Source organism: Protopterus annectens, chromosome 10.part0 (assembly GCF_019279795.1).
Source record: "Protopterus annectens isolate FY-2018-M chromosome 10.part0, PAN1.0, whole genome shotgun sequence".
Taxonomy (NCBI): Eukaryota; Metazoa; Chordata; order Ceratodontiformes; family Protopteridae; genus Protopterus; species Protopterus annectens.
The window spans coordinates 289,344,698-289,368,149 of record NC_056744.1 but is presented as its reverse complement, the minus strand read 5'-3'; positions in this window follow the sequence as shown (position 1 = coordinate 289,368,149).

Here is a 23,452-nt window from a genome sequence, read left to right as displayed (position 1 = left end):
GATTGGTTAATAAGCATGTGATTTGACTCTTTATGCTTTCATTAGCATATTCTGCTGTTTCCCTTTTTTGAGGCTCTACACTAACATGTAGAATGCTTTAATGAATACTATATAGCATGCTATCATGTGCACAGTGTGCTGAGCCACCTACACAATGTCAACACTTGCAGCTATTAATGAAGCTGGCCCATTATGCTTCCACATAAGCTGCCATTGCAGCACTGTTTGAAATACCTTCTAGAAACCATAGCAAAGAGCTACATTAGCTCCTTGTTATAGCTCTTGACATACACTGCAAGCATTGAAACCGTTAAAGCAGCAACAGTTCTGATTGCAGCTGCATAAATGATTACTGTCTTACACTCATGAACAGCAATCACAACAAACACTTGCAGGGAATGATCAGCAACTCTTCTACATTGATAGTCATACCCCATTATAGTTTCTGCCCAGGGCAGCCACAACTCTTGATCTGCCTTAACTACGCCTAAGAAGTGAGGGAATCTTAACCTTTCCTACAGATGCATCTCTGTGAGACTGTGATATGAAGTAAGCATTATTGTCGAAACACACGTAGTGCTAATTCTTTCCTCTTTATTCCTAGGGAACCATAAGTGGTCATTAATATGTAGCAACATAACATCAAGGAGCTTATTGAGTATCCATGATGCAGCACACAGAGAAATACCCAATGTGCTCCCAGCTGGTTGTAGAAAAGTCTGTGTAGCTCGTACAGTTAAGATCTATACATACCTTGGTATCTGCAGGTATAGGGCAATATGTATTCCCAGACATTCAGTATCTGGTCAAGTATGCCAACCAAGGTGTAGATGATATCCCCAAGCACACTGTAATGATCCATCTAGTCATCAATGAGGGCACGGTAGGTGAGACACTACTAGTAAAGCTTGCAAACCTTACTTCTGTAAGGATGTGTAACCTGGTCTATAATGTTGGTGTATGCAGCAACGTACTACTGCTCAACACAAGTTGTGGCAACTGTGAATGTCTGCTGGCTGTAGGTCGGATATTTTTCTGCATGCTATTTCTTTATATATCACCTTACAATCAAACTATGTTAGGACAGCGCTGATGACTATTCATCCTGACTTTTTTGATATGTTTTATTTACATTCCATTATGCACTAATTCCCTATATGTTATTATTTATACCTATCTATGCACTCAGTTACATGTACCATGCACTGTATTGTGCAAGCTATTAGCACCTGCTCATCTACGATCTGTGAATTAGAAATACCACATTTCTTGCCAAGAACCACATATTCCTTGCATTCTATGAAAATTATCTGTGTATCCTAGCCTTTGTCTCCAAATGCATTTTATCATAAATATTTCACATTATTCACTACTTTTATTGTCTTATTTCTTACACATTAAGAGTAGCAGTGTAATAAGTTCTCTAGACACACAGTGCCTAATCAAATGTGTTTACAAGGGACCAAATAAGGCTGAGGAATGTTGGCAGACTGTAGCTAATACAGCCTCTGCAATTACAGTGCAGGATTGTGCTAAGCTTTGTGAAGTTCACTTTTTATTGTTTGATATTTTAATGCGAGTCTAAAGACATCTTTCCATAGCTGCCTACAAAACACAGATCTCACAAAAGCATTCACTTTTCTAGGCATTCTTTCAATTCATTTGTCTAGAAGTATTTTTTATTTAGTGAATTTTAATTAGTATAACATTACCAATGTTTTTAAGTGTTCTTTCCTGCATACTCACCATAAGCAATGTGATTAACTTTGTCTTTTTGTGTGAGAAATGATCTCACAGTAGAATGGCCAAAGGATAATACTTCTGTATGTTGGCTGTCGCTCTTATAGCATTAGATGAACTCTGGGCACTTCAGCTACCTAGTATATCATGTGCATCTTTCTGAGACATACTTGTAAGTGAGTTACAAAAGGTTCAGACAAATAACATTTCCATAAATTATGCTTTTAAAATTAGATTTACCTTAAAGTACAGACTGGATTTCTTTGTAGCGAAAACTAATATTTGACCAAAGCTGATGTCAGATTTTCCATGTCACAATCAAAACCAAGAACAGAATATATAAAACATGTTCCTTGTCTTCTCTAAACTCTGAAATATTAATAAAATGTTTTCGTTATGCTACACTTGTCTTCAAAGGAATTAGACAGAGTAATGTGCAAGTGAAATGAAAAAACACATGAGGGACGTCACGCATAGTGGTCTGAGCTACCTGTATTTTATAACATCCACTTCAGTTCCAATTTCATCCACTTGGCACTCTCTCACAGTGTAAATACTTTGTGCCTGCATGCAGAACACAGTAAAGGAAATATCTGAGCTATGAAATGTCAAGCTGATTTCCAAAATGGTTCCAATCGCAGACCACATCAAGAGTGGAGTCTGAAAAGACAATCAGAACTGAGACTGATCAAATATCTTTTTTCCTGGGGAAAGTAAAGCTAAAGGAATGCTAAGGGTAACTGTGTGCCTATCCTCCCACAGTGCTCTGAATATTGCTTTTTGTTGTGTTTCTTCAGCTGCAGGATCTGTTTATTTAACAAAACAGGCAAATCAAATAAACACCATTAAGGTTATAATGATAAAGTGCTATGTGCTGAATTCATCTGCTTACAGTAAGCTGCCTGATATGCAAAAGAAAGAGAAATCTAGAGTACTTAATTATGAGAGCAAATTACTTTGATGTGCATTGTTTCTATAAAAACAAATTAACTGTAATTGTTCTGGTCATTGCTGCACAGTGATCTGTACTATAACCTGAATGGCAGCTAAATATCAACACAAGGAATTATATAAGATCATGTTCATAACAAAGACTAAGGATTAAAATAAAGTCCCTGCAAAATTCTTTATATTAGGTTACAAGGTGAGATATACTTGAACAAAACATCTAAAAGGAATAAATAAGATCGAGGCAGCAGAAGTGTGAATCCTCAAAAGCAGCATAAATATTTTCTCTGTCTTTAACTGTTTTTATCTAGGGATGTTTACCAAGAAAGTGTTACATTAAACATATATTTTACAAAGAATCAAAGCATGTGATGCAATCTGCAAAGTGTTCTATTACTCCTAGACAGAACTTCTAAACACGTTGTGTTTATTTATTTATCATTTGTTTACCAGGACAGTCTGGCTGGACAGCTAGTGCTCGTTTTCAGCGGAGTCCTGTGGAGAAAAGCTCCATACAGTTACAGAATAAAGAGTGATGCATAGTTACAGAATGAAGAGTAAATACATGGTGGAACATAAAGGTTACAGAGTATAAATGATAACATCAATTTAGAGACCAAACTGCAAATTGGTTAAAAATCAGAATTACAAAGTTGTTCTACAAATATATGATCATCCCACTTTCGTAGGGTTTGTAGTAAGAACATATTTACAATCTATACAATATGTACACTGAGTTAGGGTAGACTGCCATGTCAGTATTCACCAGAAGCATCCTACTGTATGGGAGAGGCTTCAGGGATATCCTTTGCAGTTACATAAGCAGTTGGAGAAAAGGTGTGATTTGAGGAGGCTTTTGAAAGAGGGTGTGCAGTACTGTAGCCTGAGGTCGGGACGCAGAGTATTCCATGTTTTGGTGACTTCGTATGGGAACAGAGATCCACCAGAGCTGTTTTTACATGGGATAACTTCTATCAGGGCTTTGTTACTGGATTGTTGCAGGTCTATATCATATGAGCAAATCACACAAATTGCGAACGCTCATAATATCGAACGTACTGGACCTCAAACTTCTTATTGTGGTGGGCTGTGCCCCCCCCCCCCCGCTAATATATATATATTCCAACTCCGAGATCACACTACGGTGAGGAAAGGGCAAATATCCCATTCTTCACTGTGCCGCAATCTCAGAAAAAGCACTTCGAGGTCCGGTACGTTCGATATTATGAGCGTTCATAATTTGTGCGATTCGGCCATATGATATAGACCCAATCATAGCTGCCTATTTGAGTTGCAGAAGCTTAGAAGGCCAGCCAGAGCAGGGCTTTTGTCTGAATAGTATAGTATTTGGTGAGCTAGGTTAAGTTGGTGGTAATATAATAAGTTACGGTAGGGACTGGCAGTGGTGAGAGTGTGATTTGGCATTGGTTGCAAACCTAGCGATTTTGTTGTAGCATGTGGAGAGTTTGTTCAGGTCAGTTTTATTTAGGTTTGTTAGCACAGGGGATGCATAAAATAAAGTTGATAAGAGATGGGTTCTAGCTATGGTAATTCTAGAGTCAGCGGTTAGAAATTGTTTGTTGCAATAGAGGGTTCCTAGCTTTTTGTAGACTTTGGAGACAGTTAGGGATATATGTTTATTGTATTTCAGTTGTTGGCTGATTGTATGACCAAGTAGTTTGGCCTCTGGGACTGGGGTGATGAGGGTCTTGTTGGCTGAAAATATGAAGAAGGTGAGGGCATTAGTCCTTATTGGGTGGAACAGCATAAGTTGTGTTTTCTGTGGGTTTAATATCAGTTGGGATTTATTTAGCCAATTTTCTATCTCTGTGAAGGATTTGGGCTTTTTGTTGAAAAAGTTGGATATCAGATGCAGAGCAGATCAGAGTTGTGTCATCAGCATATTGGACTATGTCGGCTTTTGTGGTAGCTAGGTGGAATTGGTTTGTGAAGATGTTAAAGAAGAGAGGGCTGAGAATTGAGCCTTGAGGTACACTGAGTGTGACAGGGAGTGGGGGGGATAGTGAGTTAAGTCATTTGACAGACTGAAGGCGTTTGTTTAGGTAACTAGAGAACCAGTGCAGGGTGGGGTTGTCAAGGTTGATTTTAGAGTGGCAGGTTAAGAGTTTATTGTGGGAGACTGTATTGAATGCTTTAGATAAATCTAGAAAGGTGGCAGAGACTAGTTTGTCTTGGTTCCTATATGAGTTTATGGTGTTGGTGAAGTTAATTAGGGCAGTGGTGGTGCTACAGGATGGGTGGAGTCTGCGTTGGGTTTTGGAGAGTAGGTTGTAGGAGAGAAGATGGTTAAGGAGTTGGTGGAGAATGCACTTTTCTAGAATCTTTGCTAGGGGTGACAGGATGGCAATGGGTTGGTAGTTAGAGAAGTCAGTAGAGGGGCCACCCTTGTGAAGGGGGATGCTAAATTAAGTTTTCCACAAGGATGGGATGGTGTGTTGAGAGATGGATCTATTTATCAGTAATGAAATAGAGTAGGCTATTTCCTGGATGCAATTTGAAGGTATTCGGCTGGAAGATTGTCGGCAGCGAGGGTGGTTGGTTTGAGCTTTGATAAGAGTTTTTGGATGGTGGATACTGGTACTGGTTTGAGTGAGAAGGGGGTGAGATTTTCTTGGGCTTTGGGGGATTGTGGGTGGGTGGTGGGATTTGTATCATTTATGAGTTTGAGTATAGAGGCGGTAAAATAGTTATTGAAGCTGGTGGCTATATCAAGGTTAGTGCTTCTATGGTTGGTGGGGGTGTAGTGGTTTTTCTGGTTTAGAGGATGTTGTTCACTGTAGCCCAGAATTTCTGTGGGTTGTTACTGTGTTTCTTTTGTAAGGAAATATAGTGATTTAGTTTGTCAATCTTAATTTGTTTTTTTTTTGCTTTGTTTCTTAGTTCAAGAAAGGCTTGGCTAGTTGTCAGTGTTTTGTGTTGATGGCAGGTCTTCCATGCTTTATCCCTCTCTTTAAGTAAGGCCCTTGTTGTTTTCTGTGGCCAGGGTGCAGGGTTACTGCATATCCTGACTGTTCTGACTGGGGCTGGTAGGTTGAGAATCTTTAGGAAGTTGTAGCTGAAGTATTCTACTGCCTTATCTAGAGAGAGGGTTTTGATGAGAATCCAGTTACAGGAAATTAAGGTTTCCAGAAATTGGTCGATGGGGAAGTTTTTTTGTGAGCGGGTTTGCAACAGGGTGGAGGAGTTAGTAGGTTTAAGTTTGTGTCTAATGATAAAAGTGGGGTAGTGGTCACAGAGAGAGCTAGTCAGTGTTCCATACTGATGGGCAGGTTAGGCTGGTTAGTGAGGATGCAGTCCAAGATGGATTCCCTTTTTGTGGTTTTGTCAATACGTGTGGGTGATTGAATGAGTTGGGAGAAGTTTTATAGGTTAATATGGTTGGTGGGTGCTTGTGTTGCATAAAGGTGTTGCATATATGCAATCCCATTTGACAATGCAATGCAAAATGCAAAGAAATATACACGGTATCAAAAGATACATTACTCTGTTGTGCAAAGGGTACATTATATGCTGATGAGAGCCATATGTTACATGCATGCATGGAATCAGGAATTCAGGTTACAAAAACATATATAATATGAGCACACAGCATACAAAGGTAGACCAGAAGTAATGCTGCTTGGAATTCTGACTAGCATAACTGCCTTCTTTAGAAAATTGAAACTACAACTTTGAATCAGAGGTAGGGGTATATGCTAACTATGTAGTTGTGGTTAGCCCAGTAGCACAGAGGGAATGAGTCCATCTGACCTGGGTTTGAGAATAGACTGGGGTTAATGGTCAGGGTTGACCAGGAGAATGCCTTGACAATCTACTTGTTTCTCTTCCATGAAAACTCTATGGATGGTTTGGTAATGGTCAGAGTGATTACTATGAGTCATTTAGGACTCAGCAGCACTGTGCATGCAAACACACACACAGACACACACACACACACAGACACACACACACACACACACACACACACACACACACACACACATGGAAGCACACACACACACACACACACACACACACACACACACACACACACACACACACACACACACACACACACACACACACACACACACACACAGTGATTGTTGTACCTCAGAGTTTCATCGTTTTTTGAGTAACAAGGTTGTGTGTGTTAGGGGAGGGACTCAGCCCCTATATTGAGGGCAAATGTCTGCAGTTGTGATACCTCAGAAGTTTATCAATCTGTGAGTTAACATGTTTAAAGAGCAAAGATATGGGAGTGCAGCCCCTGCACTGAAGACAAATAGAACAGAAGCCCCTATTAAAATATAATTGGGCAACAACAAGTTTTGAAATTCACTTTTTATCATGTTAAGTGTGGCTTATTTTTTAAAGTTTTGGGATCAGTGATTTTAGATTTGTATCTTCTAATATGGATCCAAAGTACCACTGCCCTCCAGATGCACACAGAGAGAGGTTAGGGTGCATATATTGTACAGGTTTTTCAACAGGTTTGAGCATTGCTACCAGAACTGCATAGACAGGTGGACCGTTCATCTTCTATGCTACCTGAGCAGGTAAAAGGCAAAAGGGGAATTCCAATACCCTGAAAAAAAAAGAGTTGTTAAAGCCGAGCCACAACTGCTAGGGAACATTTTCTAGTGGATCACAGGTGGAAGCAAAAGATTCTCTCACTTTTCATTCATGAATTGTGTGCTGCAGCAAATAGACATTCATGTGCATTATTAAGTCATAAAAAGAGAGAGAAAAACAGTCATGCAGGCATTTAATGCTGTAGTAACACAGCCAGGTGTCACAGACGTTATTAAACACTACTAACATCACCCAGGCATCAGAGAAAATAATGCCCTTGACTATGCTAATAGGCATAAGTAATGTTGTATCGGTGTTTAGGTCATGTGTAACCATACCTCTCAACTTCTTAGGTTCATAGGTTCATAGGTAGGTACTAGGCTATCAGCCCTGGGGCCTATACAAGCCCAGCCAAAAAGGTACCCTGGCTTTTGCCACCCAAAAAAATTATTTTCATGTGCCACTGTCGAGCAGAGCCACAGAGGTGATCCCCAGGATGAATTTCCTATTTCCCATCCAATCATCAAGATCTTTCTTGAAGAGTGCAAATGAGGAGCTTTGTTTGATATAGATAGGTAATAAACTGATGTAGACCTGTAGATACCAGATGGAAACAATGCTCGTACACGAGAGATAAAAGAGAATCCTTTATTCCACAACAATACTGGTTTAGCGCTTTCAACTGGCAAACCCAGTCTTCCTCAGAACAATTATCAAATGCTCACATACAAATATATATAGTCTAAATTACCCATTCAATTAAAAAAAACGCCAAAATTTTTAAAGGTATACTCCTCACTTTTCCAACTATGTTCTTTAGCTAAGAATATCCACTAAGGATATAAGTTAATACATTCATGTTGTATAATATATAAATGAACTATGTAGCTACTAAAAAACATAAAAAATAAGTAAAATATGTAAAATATAAGAAAACAGGGAAATGTTTTCATTCAAAAAATACATATATACAAATACCATGTGCAAGTACAAACAAAGTCCATGCCTCACCATTTGTCCCCAAACAAATAGCTGATGAAACAAATAAAAGATAAAAATGGTAATAGTAACAATAGTACCTTAATCCACATTTGGTAAAAAAACCTCAATATAATAACAGTGCTAATAAAGTAAATAAGAGTAAACATACAGATATGAAACTGAAACTAGTTCTATAGGGAAAGGATCAAAAAAGGTTTGATGCTGATGAACTCATTCAGTCCAGGTGCTCTAGTAGCATCTAATAAAATCTGCCATCTGCTCTCCGATGCTGCCAAATGCATCTTCCAGTTCCCTCCAAATAAAGTGCTTTTAACTTGATCTATAATGGCAAAATGAAAATGGTGCCCGGCCCCATTATCACTTATATGTCTGTATAAGGCGTTTTTAGTATCATTTTTCTGTATACAGTATAGATGTTCATAAATACGTTTTTTTAAATGCCTTTCAGTTTTGCCAATATACTTAAGGCAAGAAGCTGAACGAACTGGCGCCAGGCCTAAGACCACATTTCCGATTAAAAAATATGGGAACAACCAACAAAAGACAGACAATGGCTATAAAGGTACTGTTAAATATAATATCTCTAGCCCTAATAAGGGTTTCAGGTCATTCTCTCGCCACGACAGTGCCGAGTGGAATGTGGTTAATTCTAAAAAGTTAAAAAAAACTGTTAACGAAAGAGAACTTATGGAACATTTCTTGAATGATAATCAGGATATTTACAATTTCACTACGAAAGGACATCATATTACTAATAATAATAAAGAATATGTATACACTTCACTAAAGGAATTAATCTTTGATTTTGGCAAAAAGTTGATTTCTTACAAAAACACTAAAATTGATGTGAGTTACTTAAATAACTGTTTGAAAATTAATGTTGTGCCCAAGGGCCTTAGGTTTTTTAAACTACCATTGGGCATTACATATAAGCAAGAAATGATGAGTGAATTCAACTGTTTATTTGATAATTTTGGATGTGCTTACATGAAACTTTTGCTTAAATACCAAAATGAGAAATTGTTATTATTAGCCGAAGAATTGGAAAGTATGTATGAGGCTATTACCAGCAATGTTGATTTTGACACTTGGAAAGAACTGTTTAAGAAACAATTTTCATTAGCAGATAGCAAAGCACACAGCATATACAATAGAAAAAGTAGGAAGATGACTAGAGATATTGAGTTACATAGTACCAATAGGGCCTACATTTGGCCAGGGGAAAAAGGGAAAGAACAAGGGTCATACAAAAACATCACTAGGTCAACATATAGGAGTTCCAACAAAGAAGGAAATTTTCAGGGGGACAGATTACCAACAGCAAGGAATCCAAACAGACAGTGGAGCAATTACAGGAAGTAACACATGATTCCCACACCAGAGTCAGTGATACCATAGAGGACACTTTACATAGGTTGGATCACCCTACATTGAAACCTTCGACTGGAGAGTATTTAGACAGCACTGAGCATATGCAGGTTATTGAATCTAATAAGGATACACCTTCATACACTCTCACCAGTTACGAAGGTTTTAATGTCTTTAATTACACTGACGTGGAGGTAGATGAACAATTCATTCGTATTATGAGTAAAGGAATGAAGTTTATACCTACAGTTCGTATGGACTTATTTGATAACATTAAACAAGTGAAATTATACTGCCGCAAACTTAATTTAGCTATTATGTTTCAAGATAAAGAAAATAACCAGGACAGTATAGGTAGTAATAATATGAGTAGAAAAAGTTCTTATATTCCAACCTCCAATCCTAACATATCTAACTTTGAGAAATTGGTATGTAAGGATATATATTGGTTACATAAGAACTTGAGAAGTAAGTTCAACATACATAACGACACCCAGAACAACCTCTCAAATTCTGAAAGAGAATGTTTGAATAAAGTGATACAAAATAAGGAGGTTCGTATCATGAAACCTGACAAAGGTGGAGGGATAGTTTTATATTATACTGACGTCTATAATTCCAGTATATACGACATACTGCATAAGACAGACAATTATGAAAGTATTTCTATTAATCAGATTAACATAGGCCATAGGCGAATTGATTTGGCCATTGAAGAATATTTAATAGATAATAGGATTACCAACGAGACATACATGTTCTTGAAAAATGATCATCCTGTTCTGGCAAAAATTGTTGGGATCCCAAAGTTACACAAATCATTGGACAAACCCCCGTTTAGACCTATAGTTTCAGGGTCTAAGTCAAAAACATTTAATATTGGTAGATGGATAGACAATCAGCTTAAGCACATTTACAGGACTATCCCACATATTATGAAAGACTCCTGGAACTTTTTGGGGAAGTTAACCAAGGATAATTGGAACACTGATCTTATCCTTTTAACCATAGACGTTGTGGATTTATTTTCAAGCATACCAAAGGATATTGGCTTAGAATATTTCGCCAATTGTTTGAGAAAATACTCAGGACTAAACTGGGATAAAGTCAGTTTATTATGTGATATGATGGGACTAGTCCTGGATCACAATTACATTGCCTTCCAAGGAGAGTTTTTTAGACAAATCAAGGGGGTTGCTATGGGAGCATCATGTGCATTATGGTTGGACAAGATCATAATGGTTTCACTTCTAAGATCTATAGGAAGCCAACTTTTTCTAATGACTACATACACTTTTCTAGTAACCACCCCCACACGTTTTTAAAAACGTAGTTAAGGGTCAGTGTATTAGAGCAGCCAGGATGTCTTCGACTGAATCAGTTATGAGGACCGAATTGGATTTTATTAAAAATTTATTTCTTAATCGTGGATACCCAGATAGTATTTAACAGTACCGTTATAGCCATTGTCTGTCTTTTGTTGGTTGTTCCCATATTTTTTAATCGGAAATGTGGTCTTAGGCCTGGCGCCAGTTCGTTCAGCTTCTTGCCTTAAGTATATTGGCAAAACTGAAAGGCATTTAAAAAAACGTATTTATGAACATCTATACTGTATACAGAAAAATGATACTAAAAACGCCTTATACAGACATATAAGTGATAATGGGGCCGGGCACCATTTTCGTTTTGCCATTATAGATCAAGTTAAAAGCACTTTATTTGGAGGGAACTGGAAGATGCATTTGGCAGCATCGGAGAGCAGATGGCAGATTTTATTAGATGCTACTAGAGCACCTGGACTGAATGAGTTCATCAGCATCAAACCTTTTTTGATCCTTTCCCTATAGAACTAGTTTCAGTTTCATATCTGTATGTTTACTCTTATTTACTTTATTAGCACTGTTATTATATTGAGGTTTTTTTACCAAATGTGGATTAAGGTACTATTGTTACTATTACCATTTTTATCTTTTATTTGTTTCATCAGCTATTTGTTTGGGGACAAATGGTGAGGCATGGACTTTGTTTGTACTTGCACATGGTATTTGTATATATGTATTTTTTTTTTTCAAAACAAGTTTATTGTTTTAACATATAAGAGAAATATCATAACAATTTTATAAAAATAATTAAAAATAGGTATTATTATAATATTCAACAAAACAACTAAAGTATTTACAAAGACATCCACTATAATCAGATCAATTAATTAAACTAAAATACTGTGCTATTGAAATTAGAATTTTTTTAACAAATTTTGTAAATTATCCCATACAATAAAATGTGATGTTTTTCTAGTTGTTCTCATTCTAATTGTGCTTATTTCCATATGACACATTATATTCATAACATTTTTAAATTCATTGAATGAAGGAGGTGTATCTGAAATCCAATTTCTAGTTATTATTTTCCTAGCCACTGCTAGGATAGACCATAACAAGGGAAGCTTAATCTTTTTAACACATTGAGGTACAGGTGTGTTGAGTAATATAAGAGACTTAGAAATAATGAAATTATCTGTAAAAAGAGCCTGCAAAAATTCATTAATTGACTTCCAGTATTCTTTCAACTTCATACAGTCATAAAACATATGAGCCCAGTCAGCATTAATTTCTACATTACATCTCTTACATAGATTATCTTTATTATTAATTTTATTCATCATCAAAGGTGTATAAAAAGATCTATGTAAAAATTTCCATGTATAAAGTCTCCAGACAATGGAAGATGTAGTTCTATAAGCAGATTCCAATATATATTGTTTATCTTGTTGAGTTGGTGAGTCCCCATTAATAGAGGTGAAATAATTATAGTATGAATCTACATTGTAAAAAGTTTCTTGTCTGATAATTTTATGTATATATGAAAGTTTACCTTTATCAGAAACTTTATGCTGTAAATTTATTATCAAGTAATCAATCAGTTTTAGAATAGATTATTTAACTGTTATAGACATTAGATCTATTCTATCAATGAGATGTTGTCTAAAGATCTGAACCTCTAACCAGCAAGTTTCTCTTAGATCAAATTCTTGTTTTAAGAAATCTAGATTTTTAACTTTATTATCAGATATCAGCTGATACCAGTACTTTAGATTATTATCTATAGCTAAATGAGCTCCTTCAGAAGTAGATGACATAAGCATACCCTGAGTATAAATTATAGGAATACAATAAAATTCCATTCCCTATACTTAGGGTGCATGAATATAAAGTTACGATAACTAATAATAATATTTAATGGGTAACAGACCATATGTTTAGGTGTAATAGGTGAAGTACAAAATTCCTTTAGCAACCACAACATGGAGTTATTTATAATCATATTTTTATGTGTTAAGGAGATTTTCATGAAGTGCATACTAATTAGCTCCCAATAATCTTTCCATTTTGACATATGACCGATCTATTAATAAAGTAATAACTTTTATAATAGAAGAGATAATATATAAATTAAAGTCTGGAAAAGAAATACCCCTTGAGACCAGCTATTAGTATGTTTCTTTAATGCAATCCTAGGTCTATTAGGTGCCCATAAGAAATTTAACATTAGTGTATTCAGTTTCTTGATAGTTATTTTTGTAGGTGAAAGTATTATTGATTGTATTAAGTATAAAATCTTGGGGAATATTATCATTTTAATAATTGTAAGTCTCTCCTCCATAGTAAAAACATATTATTCCAGGTATTAAAAAGATTTTGTATATTAAGAAAACAGGTATTATAGTTATTATATATAATAGATTTAATATCTTTAGATAGTATTATACCTAAATAAGTTATCTGACCTGAGTTGGGTACATATTTAGTAAAATCACTAATGAGAGTATTTTTTCGTGTATATATAGGTAGTATTTTAGTTTTTCTTCATTGAATATTAAACCAGAAATACTTTTAAAATTCATCATTTTATCAAATAAAGACTGCATAGAAGAATTAGATCCTGCTGATGTAATTAGAACATCATCTGCAAAAGTTGAATTTTTGATGTTGTATTTTCTTCTATTTCAAAACCCTCTATGTCAGTACTGTTTCTAATCAAATTAGCCCAAGGCTCCATTACTAAAGTGAATAATAGTGGAGAAAGTGGACATCCTTGCTTTGTACCTTTAAGAATGGGTATTTTTGTGAAACATATGTTCCTACCTTAATATAAGCCAGCGTTCCTTTGTATAAATGCTCAATTAAATTTACAAATGCATCAGAGAAATTTGTGCATTTCAGTAAGGTAAACAGATAGTCCCAACTTACTGAATCAAATGCTGAACCTATATCAAGACTAATAAGTGTTAAATCTTTCTTTTTCCTATTTGCAAAATCAATTAATGTTAAAGTTCTTCTTATATTATCAAAAGTATTTCTATTTACAATGAAGCCCGTCTGATCTATGTCTATAATGCCGGGATAATTGTCTTCAATCTATCAGCAAAAATACTCATAAACATTTTATAATCAACATTAAGTAATGAGATGGGTCGATATGAAGAACATCTAGTTGGATCTTTATTAGGTTTTAAAATTGGTGAAATAAATGTATATTGCCAAGATGGGGGTTATTAACTCAGTTTGGGCCAGAATAAAAACCTTATGTATTAATGAATATGTAGTTTTAGAAAGGATTTTATATATCTCTGGTATAATACCATCATTACCCGGTGCTTTGTTTGATTTAAGCTTATTTATTTGTGTAATAACTTCTGTATATGAAATACTCTTGTCCAATAGTTTAATCTGTTGTTTATTAAGCTTTTTATTCATGTTTGTGGTTATAAACTCCTTTATTTTATCTTTAGGTTCCATGTTAATGTTGTTATGGTTAATCTTGTGAAAGTGATTTCTAAATTCATCCAGTATTTCTGGTATACAAGAAACATTCGTCTTTTTCCTTAGAGAAAAGATTTCTTTGATATGGTTTTGTTTATTCAATCTTTTTGTTTTATTTTTAAGTCTATGTAAGTATTTGGGGCTTATTGAATAAGACAAAAACTTGTATTTCTCTAAAGTTATTTTAACTTTATGAGTTAAAATTTCTTTGTATTTCTCATTTAGTTTGTTTATTTCTTCAATAACTTTCTTGTCCATAATATTTTCTTTATTATTATGTTTATAAGAGTCTAGTTTACTTTGAATATCTAACAATTCCTTATCCCAAGATTTCCTTTTGTTATTATACCATCTGATACTTTGTCCATATAGATATGATTTTAAGGCATCCCAAACATAGACAATGGAGACTTCAGGAGTATTATTTATGTCTAGAAAATGTTGTACTTCTGAAAGTATATATTCTTTATAGTCTTTTAGCTGAGTTAAGTATGCTGGTATCCTTTTGATCTGAACATTATGAGTATTTTTATCATGAATTCAAAAACAATTGAGTTATGATCAGATATAGGACATGAAATGATTTTGGAATTAATTAAATCTGTTACCATCTGGTTAGAAATAAAGACCCTATCTATTTTTGAATAAGTTTTGTATCTGTTAGAAAAAAGGTGTATGGTAATAATTTTGACTCTATCTGATTATTAATATCATTCAAATGATAAGAATTAGCAAAATCATTTAAATGTTTTGCATTAGATGTAATTCTTCTTTTCTTTATAGTGGTAGTATCACTTTCATGTAGTATACAATTAAAATCACCAGCTAAAATAATATCCCCTACAGAGAATTATATGATCTTATCAATATGATGTTTCACTGTATTAATACCAATTCCAGGTATCCAATATACATTAATTAAAGTGTAAGTCTTCCCATTAATTTGTATTGTAACCATACAAAACATTCCTTTGTCATCCTGATAAGACTTAATGGTTTTAGGAATGGGCATACTTTTATTCCATAAAATAGCCACTCCTCTTTTTCTGAGTGTGCTCTGAACTAACCAATACTGTATACTTATTAGTGGCTAGTTTATCAATATCTTTTTCAAGAGATGGGTTTCTTGCAGGAAGACTAGATTGGCCTTGTGTAGATTAATGTATCTTATTAGGCTTGCCCTTTTACACGGATTATTCAATCCATTAATGTTTAAAGAAATTCCTTTTAAAGATGTCATTTGGCATTTTAAAACTCAAGAATCTTATGATCGAAATAACAAATAACAAGATAAATAATGTTACATCTCCTCTTTTAGGTGTACCTTTAAATATAGCTGTATTTATTAAATCTCTTATGGGATTTTGTATAGGATTCAATTTTGTTTGTAGTGACAATGAGTGTACAAAATATATTGTGGATGTCAAAACTATATACATATAACAATGAACAAGTGAAAATAATGTAAGGATTAAACCTTGCATCCCGCCTGGAGTTGAAAACTCCAACTTAGAGCAGTATTTACTACTCAAGTTAACCCCTACCCTAAGCAGCAGTACCTCAGCTACCACCTTATCAATTTAATACTAGTTATATTTAACTGAGGTTAACAGTTTTCAATTCAATTATCTATCAAGACAAAACTACACATTTGGTAAAACAGCACCATATAAACTAAAATAAACTTTTTTTTTTTTTTTTTTTTTAAAAACTGTTCATACTATTATATAGATCTATGTAATATATAACACTTGTATTCTAATAGCATTCAAATAATCTTAATGTTAGAAATCAAGAGGAGAGAAAATTATGTTCTAACATTCATTTAAATCAAAAACTTTGGCTAATATGATTCAGACATTACATGCATTAAGATGCATCTATTTTCTGTCATGTGAATTCTATCAACAGCTTCCAAAAAAATCTTGAATTATTTGTATATGAGCATTTATTTAAACTCATTATTGTCAATAGAGTAAAATATTGTATTCATAAAAATTATTATAAATCATATTGCATAGTTATGCAGATTCTCAGAAACACCTGTTATTACCTAAAAAAAAAAGCCATCACACACATAAACACAGACACACACACATACATATACACACACACATATACACACACACACACACACACACACACACACACACACACACACACACACACACACACACACACACATACATATACACATACACATATATACATACATACATACACACACACACACACACACACACACACACACACACACACACACATATATATATATATATATATGATCTCACTGAGTTGTGTCTTTGTAGAGCACTATCCTACTTGCTGTCCCTAGAATAAATCTGTCTGCTTTATACAAAATAATGCAGAGCAAACACATATTAGTAACCAGATTTTACAATCATGCTAACCTACTGCTTTAAAATATATCACATGACATTTCTTCCAGAATAGAGTTATAAGATTATTTATGCTTGTCAATCAGATGAATTAAATGAGTTATAGTAAAGTATATGTTTGGGACACAAGTTTTTAACACAGATTATTATGCTACTATATATGTATTTTTTGAATGAAAACATTTCCCTGTTTTCTTATATTTTACATATTTTACTTATTTTTTATGTTTTTTAGTAGCTACATAGTTCATTTATATATTATACAACATGAATGTATTAACTTATATCCTTAGTGGATATTCTTAGCTAAAGAACATAGTTGGAAAAGTGAGGAGTATACCTTTAAAAGTTTTGGCGTTTTTTTTAATTGAATGGGTAACTTAGACTATATATATTTGTATGTGAGCATTTGATAATTGTTCTGAGGAAGACTGGGTTTGCCAGTTGAAAGCGCTAAACCAGTATTGTTGTGGAATAAAGGATTCTCTTTTATCTCTCGTGTACGAGCATTGTTTCCATCTGGTATCTACAGGTCTACATCAGTTTATTACTAGTTGGTTGCAGTTTTCTTTTTTGTTTGATATAGATAGGTAGTTTATTCCAGAGTATGGGAAGTCTCTGGGACAGGAATCTATCCCTCCGGCATGTTATGTTCATTGTGGTGACAAGGTTTAGGTCCCTAGAGCGTGTAGCTCGGAGGGATTGGGATTTCTTTAAGTGGAGCATGTCCAACAGCTCTGGGTTTGACATAGCTTTGTATGTTAGGCACAGATCACCTCTGAGTAGGCGATATGCGATGGAGTAAAGCTGGAGTTTTTTGAGATGGCCTGCGTAGGGCATCTGTTTGAGGCCAGTAATCCTCTTTGTGAGGTATTTCTGCAGCCTTTCCAGTTGTTGTAGATGTCTTGGGAGGTACATACCAAAAGGGGCATTGTACTCTATAATGGGTCTAATAAGTGATGAGTAGAGGGGAACAATGACCTCTTTTTTTCTGATTGAGAAAACTTTTGTGATGAGGTGTGCCACGTAGAAGGATTTTCTGACTACTGTGGCAATGTGATTATCAAAGGAGAGACTACAGCCCACCTGTGTCCCAATGTCTCTTATCACACTTTCAGTGTTAAGTATATTACCACCTATGTTGTAGTTCATGGGTACAACGTTTTTACAAAAGGGGATGACAATGCACTTTTTGGCATTGAGCTTGAGGCCATGGCTTTGACACTAGGCATCTGTCTCAGTGAGGCCCTTTTGTAGGATGTCCACATCATTAGGAGTTTCGATTATGGCTCCTAGCTTGCAGTCATCTGCAAAATTCATTAGCTAAAGACCTTCTGTGTTAGCTTGTACTTCAGAGAAGTAGATACCAAACAGGAGAGGACCCAGGTCTGAACCCTGTGCTACACCACTTGTCACTGGTCTGAAGTCGGATTTGGAGTCTGCTACTTTCACAGTGTGGGTTCTGTCAGTGAGCCAGTTGGCAACCCATCTTGTGACATTGGGATTTATAACTAGTTTAGTGAGTTTATCTATAATTCCAGAGTGGGGATGGTGTCAAAAGCCTTGGCAAGATCTAGATAGGCTGTGTGAACCACCTTACCCTTGTCTCTGGCTTTGGTGACTGCTTCAAAGAAGTCTGTCAGGTTTAGGAGACATGATCTGCCTTTTACAGACCCGAACTGGGTGGGGTCCAGAGTTTGGAGATTACCAATGTCTTTGTTTATAAGTTTCATGATGATACGTTCCATGGCCTTGCAGACTAGGCTCATCAGGCTAATGGGGCAGTAGTTCCCAAGGTGCGTGGTGGCTCCCCCCTTCTGGAGTGGGATAACCATCACTGTGCGCCATTCAGCAGGCACAAAGCCTGAGGTGAGGCTATGACTGAACATGGTACTTAGGTGGGGTGCTAGTTCATTCTGTAGTTCATGTAGAATGCAGCCTGGGATGTTGTCTGGTCCCATGGATGCTGTGTTCTTGGCTTTGGAGAGTGTGTTTTTTACCTGTGCAGCCGTGATTACAGGAAATTTGCAATCTTCCGGTATAGAGATGGGCTCTTTAGGGGGTGAGAGGGGGGTAAAGTTAGCACTGAACCTATCTGCCAGGATGTTGGCAATATCAGTTGGGTCTGTATATTTAGTGCCATTGTGCTGTAACTCAGAGCAGATCTGAGTGTTGCCATTGAGATTCTTGACATAGCTATAGAATGCTTTGTGGTTGTCTTTAGAATCAGTGGCAATTTTATTTTCATAACTAGCTTTGGAGGATTTTATCAGGGATCGCAGCTTCTTACTGAGGCTGACCAGGGAGCTCCTCCACTAATGGGATTTTACTCTCTTTTGCAACAGTTTCTTCCTTCTGTTGTACAGTTTGTTTATGGCAGGGGACCACCAGATTGGCTTCCTTTTTTTTGGAGGATAGCGTCTTGGTTCTGTTTGGGATAGCATGATCCATGCACTCATGTAAGTGTTTATAAAGGGCAATTGTGTAGGATTCAGTAGTCATAACTGTATTGTCCATTTGCATGGGTGTCATGAAGTTCACCACTTCTATCTTAAGAAGCATGAAGTTGGCTTTGGAAAAATATTTTACCATGGTTTCCTTAATGGGGGGTGGGGGCAGGATGTTGATATCTAGGGTAATTAGCTTCTGGTCGGATCGGAACAATAAGGCATTGACTTCATATGTGGAACACTGGTCACTCATGTTGGTAATGACTAGATCTAGGATATTGTTGCCCCTGGTGGGTGTGTGGATAAGTTGATCCAGGGCATTGGAGTTTATGAATTCCAGAAAGCGTTAAGTGAAGGAGTTGGTACATGAGTAGTTTTCCCAGTTAATGGTGGGGTAGTTGGAATCGCCCATTATTAGGGTGTTTGGTTGAACCTTAATATTTTCCAGTACATCAAGAAAAGAGTAGTGGGAATCCTGGGGCATGGTGGGTGATCTGTAGCAAGATACAATTTGGATTGCACTTTTGCCCAGAGTTAGTTGCACTTGGATAACCTTGGCTGCATTTTGCTGAGCAACTAGCCTGGAGGTGTGGATATCCTTAATGAATATGGACACACCTCCGCCTTTGGTGTTCCGGTCCAGGTTACATGGCCAAAAAGTGTGGTATGAGTTATAGCCTGGTAGTGCAGGGGTGCTCTCTGGAGCCTTGAACTAGGTCTCAGTCACTGCACAGATATCAATGTTCTCCATTTTAAGGAGTGCCTCGAGTGAGTGCATTTTGAGATTTAGACTTCCAGCATTGAGTAGCATCGCCCTCAGTTTTTGCTTGCCTGTTACTGTGGTGAATTTGTCATTCTTAGAGCAAAAAATGGATTCTTAGAGCAAAAAATCTGGACAAAGCCTAAAGTGATGGGGGGACAAATAGGGACAGATTTTAAATATTGCTCTTACAAACTTAGAAAGTTGATAGAATAATATGTTTTGCATTAGCATGAATTTTCTGAAGCATGTGGAGTCTTAAACTCAAATGTTTGTTATTTAATGACTTCAATCCTCAGCTATTTGCCAGAAAGGTGCAGATTTTAGAAGGAGCACACCAAAAATATCAGGCAAAAATCTGGACATTCTGCAAAAATCTGTACAGTTGAGAGGAATGCATGTAACCACACAAGGCTCAAATGTGATGAATGCACCCAGTACCATGTAAACAGCTTTGACAGGTGCATATGGCATCTGACCACTATATAGCATTCAGTGAAAACAGCCAATGGATTAAGTAGTGTAAACAATTCCTCTGTGTTAGGTCTTAACTGTAAAAGTAGTCAGTGCCCTCTTCAAAGAGGAAGGATGATGTCAGCAGAAAAGAATCCAAGTAAACTTTATTGAAGCGAATGGTATGACCAATTGTCCATTTGCTTCAATAAAATTTCCTTTAATTCTGTACTGATGGGCATCATCTTTTGGCAGTTTTCATTACTTCCTACACTATAGTACCTTAAGACTGTAGGTAGGATTCACTGAGTTTGCCTTTTTAGAATGGAAAGTGGATTTTTGACCTTTTGCCATGTACCATTCATTTGAAAAAGGTGAACTACTAAGTGACTACCCTGTTGTGTGATGCAGGATACTCCCTGGAGACATGTGGGTCCTGATGTCAGTGTGAAGTCCAGCAAAAGTTGCAGATGAAGTATACAGTGCAGCACACTTTTGCAACCACATTCCAAGGGAGTAGGTTTGTACATACTTAAAGATGCCACAAAGATATATATATATTTTTAATTAGAAATGGCACATTACATTCCCAATGAAGTGGAACATACCTCTGCACCTACTATGTTATTTAAAGCCTATCATGCTAACAATGGCAACAAGAGTTGGGAGGGTGGCTTAATGGTTAAGGTGTTTGCCTTGCAAACACAAGGTGCAGGGTTTGAGTCTCACAAGGGATAATTGGCTAGGCTTAAAATTGCTCGCAGGGGCAGTTAGCTTAGTACTAACCTATGAACACCAGTTTGACAAATATCAATTACTGGGTATGAATACTAAGTGACCATACTACCAAGTAACCCAACCACCAGCACAACATCTCATGCAACACAAGTGCAAGAGATGTACACAACAGATGTAAAACATTCTGACCCAACAAGTGTTTGCCTGATGAAAGCAAAGGAAAGAGAAGACTCATGTATGCAAGATTGACCCTATGAGGTATTAGAGATTACAGTAAAGTGCAGACAGTTGGCTTGCTGTTACATGTGTACATGCATTGGAGAAGAATAGTTGTACCTTAAATATTTGCAGGCGGGTGGGTTTGCTTTGCACTGCTGCATGTCCCGACATGGAGGGCTGCACAGCATACCCCCCTTACTTATATATACTAACTCTAAGACCTTTGACCTCAGAGTATAGGGAGTATTCTGAGAAATGGCATTCACTGCCAATATACATATACAAACATTTGCACTTTAGTGATTGAAGTTGTCAGACCTCATATTTATGGGTCTTGGATATTCAAACAGCATCTCAGCACACTATTAGTTGCTCATTTTTGCTGTCTGTTGTACTATCTTGGATATATACCTATGACCATAAAGCAATTCAACTGAATTGGAGAAGATGCCTCATACCCACCATCCATTGAATGCCCCACGAAAAGAATATCCTTAGTAGAAAGTGGCATGATATGGGGACATAGTATACCAATAAAAGCTGCATGCCTGCAGGGTTGTGATGAAGGAGTGCAACTACTGACAGGGGTGCCATCATGCATAGACCCTCATGATGCTTTTGTATACACAGCAAGCGTAGCTGCCTGTTCCTGTACAAGAGTCCACATCGCAAATGAGAGGGATACACCTTGTGGAAGAAGCAGCATGTATTTCTAGAGTGCTTATAAAACTGCTGGACAAAAAAAGTTGCACCATACAGACCTTGTTTTCACATCATGTGGCAGACTTTTTATGGTGCAGTCAATTCCCTACATGACCACAGTCATATAGATTTGTAAAGTGAAACCATTCATCAAGATTTGTGTAAGCAGTTCCTAAGCATTTCCTGCAACAATGACTCCAGTGGCTACAGGGTAATAGGCCCTGTATCCTGTAGCAGTGGTGATGCTAAGGCATGTTAAATCACAGCAGCAACCAGAGGGATAACATTTAAAGAACAGGATCCAGACCATAGGATCATAGGAGGTAACTAGTCTATTGGCCCTGAGGCCCTTATAAGCTTAGCCAAGAGTTTAGCCAATTGACAGAGTGACTTACAATCTGTCATGCACATGTTGACTTACAATCTGTCATGTCACATGTTGTCTGCCATGCATATCCTCAGCATTGACCACACAAGTGGTGACATATCTAGTCCAGTGTGTAGGACTAGGACTTTCCCTGTCATGTGATAATGCAATGCTTTGAACCAGATTCTGTTCCTGAGTCGGATCACATGCACTTTTATAATTCAGTAACTGGTTTAGGAGAACAGCAGTATATACAATGGCGTTGTTATAAGCTAACTCTTCCATGGTGTTGTCATGTGTAGGAGGCAAATGCATCAAAACTGCGGCTGTGGACATACCTCTGTGGAGAGCTGTTGTATATGCAGACTTCCTTGACATGGTGGATATCTTAATATTGTAAAGGAAACAAACAAGCTGAGGCAAAAGTGGTAGTCACAGTGGAATAAATACCATGACACCTATCTGTTACAACAGTGAAATGGAGATTCTGCGCATTCCATCTGTACTTGCTGGGTACATTATGGCTCCTATGTTATGGTTTTTAAAAAATAAGGTAGGACAACCCCACTTTTTCAAGAAATTGGCTTTAACATACATCTGACATGCATGTGGCACCATCAATACTAATATAGACTGCCACTTTACATATGTCAGGCAGAAGGCTAATGCACAGCTGCTTTTCATATGTCACAGTGACATCAGCAGAGCATTCGTCCCTTCTACACTGCCCTTTTGCATATCCTGCCACTTCTTCTCAGCACTTGCTTTCATGTCACTGACATAGACCCTCCTTACTCTTTGAATTTAGGTGGCCATAACCATCAACAGCATTAGAAAAAGAGGCAATCTTTTTAATATTTATCATTTCCACAATTTATAATGAACATACCATTAGTATGCAGTTTGAG